Below are 6,365 nucleotides of genomic sequence, written 5' to 3' on the forward strand. Positions count from 1 at the left end.
ATATAAGGTAATATGGAGCATAATGATTTATTGTAAATTCATGTAATATAAATTATTTTTATCTAATTAAAGCTGTCTTTAAGTATCAGGAAGATTTTTGCTTATAATAGCAAATACAAGTTTTCCCAAATTTTCATCTTCACTTGACAGCTTAAATTTTATCATTGCCAACACATACTATAAATTTTACTTTCTTTGAAGTGATAGACTTCACTTGAGTAAAGTCTACCAAATACTCAAGTTTGTAAGACCATGGCATGTCAGTGTCCTTTCAAGTGAAAACAGTGTCCCATGAAAAAGATGTGCAGTTCATAAAGTTAGCAATTGAAACATTTGCACAACCTTTGCCTTGAGACAACCATTAGACTTTGTTATGCAGCAGACGTGCTTTATGCTCACGTTCCATTTCTTCATACAGAATAGTATAAAGATGTGTAACTGAGGATCAAGGTGTATTAAAATGAGTAATTTTTATTCATCAAGGCCATTCTTAGTGAAACTAATCAGTTGCCTGTTGGGTTGATGCCGACTCATGGCAACCTCATGTGTGTCAGAGTAGATGTGTGCTCCAAGTATGATTTTTGAAAAATCATTGGCTGAAAGTAGGTCACCAGGATTTTGTTTTTCCAAGGTGCCTCTGGGTAGAATTGAATTACTAATCTTTCAATTAGCAGCTGAATTCATTAACCATTTGCACCACTGAGGGAGTCCTTAGTGAAACTGGCATTCATATTTCTGTGGGTGTATAATGGTGAGGAATATAAGGACTACTGGTGTAGTTTGTTGTCACTGCCTTGATTTTTGCTAACATAATAGGAAATTTCCTTACTGTTTCTTTTGTACCATCAATGCAGGTATAAACACAGTAGAAAAGACACATGTTATGAAAATAATTTTGACCTTGTTGATGCTCTGAAAGGGTTTCAAGGCACTCTAGTGGGCCATCAGTCGCATGTGGAGAACTGCTGGCCCAAATATTTGTCTTCCTTTTTTTTTTTTAAGGTTTTTATTGTGGATTGAGTAAAAATTTACAGGGCAGATCATCAGTTTCACATTCAACAAATCATATACCTTGTTTGATTACAGTGATTATAATCCCCACCATCACTTTCATCAGTTTCTCTCTATCCACTTTATTTATTTATTTTTTTAAACACTCAGGCATATATAATAATTTATACCACAAAAGGGCAAATTCTGCAAGTCCGCCTCCTGGCTGCCATCTCTTAGTCCCTCACTTCCCATGAATCTAGAGTCCTCAGCTGCTCCCTCTCTCCATGTCCCCATCTCTGCCTCCATCTCTATTTCTTGGTATGCACAGGTTCCTCATGAGCACAATTCTCATTCTTTGCAGTGCTAGTCATAGCTTGTCATAATTCATTCAGTTGAAAGCCTTTTTGTAATTGATAAAGCACAGGTAAACATCTTTCTGGTATTCTCTGCTTTCAAGCAAGATCCATCTGACGTCACCAGTGATATACCTCATTCCACGTCCTCATGTGAATCTGACTTTACGTCTGGCAGTTCCCTATGTACTGTTGTAGCCATTTTTGAATGATCTTAAGAAAAGTTTTACTTGCATGTGATGCTAATGATACTATCTGATGATTTCTGCATTCAGTTGGGTCACCTCTCTTTGGAATTGACACAAACATGGATCTCTTCCAATAAATTGGCTAGGTAGCTGCCTACCAAGTTTGTTGCCATAGAAATTTGTACAGAGAAGTGCTTACCAGTGCTGCATCAGTTTGTTGAAAGATTTCAGTCATTTCTTGTAGCCTTGTTCTTTTCCAATGTCTTCAACGCACCTTGGATTTTTTTCCTTCAGTAACTTCGGCTCTTGATCATATGATAATACCTCTTGAAATGGTTGAGCATTGACCATTTCTTTTTCTTACATTTTCCATTTTCTTTTGATGCTTTCTACATCATTTAATATTTTCCCCATAGAATACTTCACTATTGCAAGTCGAGTCTTTTTTTTTTTTGAAATTTTTATTGTGAATTGAGTGACAGTTTTACAGGGCAGATCATCAGTTTTTTACATTCAACAAATCATACACTTCGTTTCATTACAATGATTATAATCTCCATGCACCATCAGTTAACAGTATTTCTCTCTATTTATTTTAGATTTTTTTTTTTAAAACACTCAGGCATATATAATAATTTATACCACCAAAGGGCACATTCTGCAAGTCTGCCTCCTGGCTGCCAGCTCTCAGGCACAAGTCAATTCTTAAATTTATTCTTCAGTTCTTTCAGCTTGAGAAATGCTGAGCATGTTCTTCTCTTTTGGTTTTCTAACTCCAGGTCTTTGCATATCCACCCGCCTCCCCAAAATAAGATCTTTTGTTTGTCACCATTAGAAGTCTGAATTTTGAATAGGTTCCTGAACTGGTATCTCATAGCCATCAGCCATTCAACTTTAGCACCTGTCTGACCTCCAGCAGCTTTTACAGAACTACCTTCATGAAGTGCCATGAGTTTTTTCAACGCAGAGTTGGTCTTCTTCATCATTTCTACTTTCCTAATGAACGCATCATGGAGAGGGTAAATATATGGATAATCCTTTTCTGTGTCCTTTCCATTGCTGCTTGGAATCAGTTTACTGACTGCTTCTTTCAAGTCATTTGTCTGTACTTCTCGGGTTATGACTCCCTTATTTTTTTCTCCTGATTTGGTGAACCTGTTTATGCTGACCATAAGATGTCTTCTGAATCTAGTTGTGTTGTTTTAGTAAAACCAATACAGAGCAGATGAATCAAATAACTATCAATAGTCTTGACATCCACTTGAGCTCCAATCATGGTCTGTCATCTTTTGATTTTGGAGCTCATTTTGTCATGGGTAAGATCCATTTAATGGAAGTTGGTCAAGCAGTTTTTGCCCCGAACATCCTTAGTAATTAGCTCGAATTTTCTAAGTGCAACTTCATCATTCTGCAGATCAGCAAGGTTTACTTCAAAAACATGACCCTTGAGGCCATCAGATGAAATTTTGGTTTCCTGAGTCCTTGTGACTCGTGTTTCCCCACTATTTCTTGCATTAAACATAATTGGTGCCTTCACATCATATCAGCCTTTCTTAGAAAATGGAGCAACCACTTTATTCCTGGCTCCTTTTTGCCAACTTTTGTAAGACACCTATTCCTTCCTAAGACCATGTTGCTACTCAGATAGCCAAAAGGACAACACTTTTCATAATATTTTACTTTGTCTTTTCCATATGCTCTTTCTGTTTTGCTTTTACCTCCTCATTTCTTCCATTTGCTTTAGCATCTCGATGCTGAAGAGATTCTTACATCCATTTTGGCCTTTTCTTTTTCTCCTGTCCTTTAAATAAACTTTGTTTTCTTTCTGTATGACGTTCTTGATGTCATCCCACAACTCTTATGGTCTTCGGTCATTAGTGTCTAATGTATCAAATTGGTCTCTAAATTCAGGTGGAAATATATTTTAGGTCATGTTTTGGTGCTCCTGGCTTGTTTTAATTTTCTTCAGCTTCAGCCTGAACTTGCATCTGAGTAGTTGATGATCTACCTGTTCCACAGTTGGCTCCTGGCCTTGTTTTGATTTATGATATTGAACTTTCCTACTGTCTTTTCCCACAGATATATTCCTATGTATTCCATCTGATGAGGTCCACATGTATTGTCATCTTTTATGTTGTTTAAAAAGAAGTCATTAGTCTTGCAAAATCCAATCGTGTCATCTCCAGTATTGTTTCTATCATCAAGATCATATTTTCCAACTATGGGTCTCACCTACTTTACTGAAACAAATTCCATTTCCATAACATTGGTTTATTTTTGGTTTGAATTCTTTGATGATGTTGGCAACTTCTTCTTCTTCTGCTTTTTTTTTTTTTTTTTAAACTCCTTACTGTGAATTGAGGAAAGGTTTACAGGGTAGATCTTGTGAGTAGTTTTACATTCAGCAAATCAAACCCTGTGTTTTATTTCAATGATTGCAGTACACTCCGTGTAACATCAGTTATCCCACTTTGACCCTGTGGTTCTTTTTTTCATTCTCCTTTCCTTCCCAACACTCTAAACTTTGTTCTTAGGTAGGTTATTATCCTTTTGCTTTAGAATGGTTGACCATTCCATGGACAGCATGCCTTACTATTATTTCCTGTGTATATCCCTATGTACTGCTTGGCTTAACATTGGGCCACGAGAGTGAGTTTCATTCCAGGCCTGAGGATACAGCCTGTTTCTAACCAGTAAACATGGTCTTTTTCTTATAATCTCGAGTTTTGTTGCATACTGTCTCCCACTTATCCATGGATCTTTTAATGTGATTGCTTTCAGAGCAGGACGGCAGTGATGATTGGGTATCGTGTAGTTATCAGAGTTGTAGAGACTGATGTTCACATGTTCCATTAGTTCATTGTACTGGTTGATTCCAAGAATCTTCAGTTTTCATCACTCTTCTTTCCTTTGCACACAAACCACTAGTTGCATCTTAGAAGGTACTCATGAACTTTTAAGATCCCAGGTGCTACTCACTATTGTCTTTGGCGACTATGTTATGCCAGTTGACCATGGTATCACTGAGACTATGATTCTGAGCCCTCCCTGCCCGGGAACTCATTGTCTCATGGGGTTTGATAATGTCTAAGAAGTTTTCATATGTGTGTTTGCAGTAGAGGTAATATCCATGTACATATATCTTTTGCCAAACTTTTATGTATTTGTGGTACTCCCCTCCTCTCTCCCATATTCATTCAACCTCTGTGTCTGTCCACAGAGCACTGTTGTTGCAGGGTTGTGTATACAGCAGTGTTATCTCTATTCCCTTTAACCTTTGAATTCCTCCATGTCTTCACCTGTCTTCATCATTCTTAGCCAATATCCCTCTTGTTGTATATTACTTTCCCCATAACCCCAGTTAACATGTATGTCTACCCTCTAGCCAGTGAATTACTCTCCTTTCCCTCTCACCCTTGGTAATCACCAAAGAATGTTTCTTTTGATATGACAACATTTTCTTGAGTTTTTACAATAGTGGTCTCATACAGTAATTGCCCTTTCGTGATTGACTACTTTTACTCAGAAAAATTTCCTCCAGATTCATCCATGTTATGAGGTGTTTCAGAGATTCATCATTCTTCAGTTTTGTGTAGTATTCCATTGTACGTACCAAAGTTTATCCATTCTTCTGTTTAGTCTGTTTCCATCTTTTTTGCTATTGTACATAGTGCTGTGATGAACATGGGTGTGCATATATCTACTTTTATTATGGCTTTCAGTTTTTTGGGATCTATACCAAGCAGAGTGATTGCTGGGTCATATGGTATTGGTATTTTCAGTGTTTTGAGGAAGCACCATATTGTTTTCTATAGAGGTTTGCACTATTTTGCAGTCTTAACAGCAGTGTTCTAGTCTCTCCACACACTCACCAGCATTTGTTGTTTTCTCTTGTTTTGAACTTTGCTGTTAGTACTATTGGAGTCCTGGTATAGCGCTGTGAGTTAATGCACTGGACTGCAAAGTTGGTTTGAACTGCACTGTTGATGGTTCAAGCTCACCAGCTTCTCCTTGGAACCCCTATACAGGGTCTCTATGGGTTAGAAAGGACTCTAAGGTACTTAACAACAGCAATTAGTGCTATTAATGAAATGTTATCTCTTTTTTGTTTTGATTTATATCTCTCTAATGGCTAATGAATGAGAACATTTCTTTGTATGTTTGTTGGCCGCTTAACAAGTAAGTGTCTGTTCATGTCTACTGCCCATTTTAAAATTGGATTGTCTTTTTCTTGTTAGAGATGTTGTAGTTTTCTATATATGTAGAGACCAGTCTCTGGTCTGATATGCCATTGCACAGTTTTGTTTTGTTTTTTGCATCTGTGGGCCCTGTTTTTACTCTTTTTATGAAGTTTGTTGATGCACTGTTGCTGTACTTTTAAGAGCTGTTGAGTACGTTTCGACTTATAGCAGCAATTCTATTGAGGATTTCCAAGGAGAAAGGGTATAATTTTTAGGATATCCAAGTTATCTGTTTTTGTCTTGTGCTGTTTATGTGGTTTTAGATAGGTTTGACAGTGTTTTTATTCCATGTATTAGAGCCCCTAAGTTTGTCCTTATTTTCTCATAATCTTTATAGTGCTAGGTTTTACATTCAAGTCTTTAATCTACTTTCTTTGTTTTTGTATATTGTGTGAGATATGGGTGAGTCTTGTTGCATTGTTCTGCAAATACATTTCCAGTTTTGCCATCATGATTTGTTGAAGAGACTATCTTTTCCCCACTTAATATGTTTTGGCTCTTATCAAAGTGTGTGGATGGGTTTACTTCTGGGTTCTCAGTTCTCCATTCTGTTTGCATTGATCTGTGTGTCTGTCATTGTACCAGTACCA

This window comes from Chrysochloris asiatica, unplaced genomic scaffold (assembly GCF_000296735.1).
Source record: "Chrysochloris asiatica unplaced genomic scaffold, ChrAsi1.0 scaffold00019, whole genome shotgun sequence".
In the NCBI taxonomy this organism is placed as follows: Eukaryota; Metazoa; Chordata; class Mammalia; order Afrosoricida; family Chrysochloridae; genus Chrysochloris; species Chrysochloris asiatica.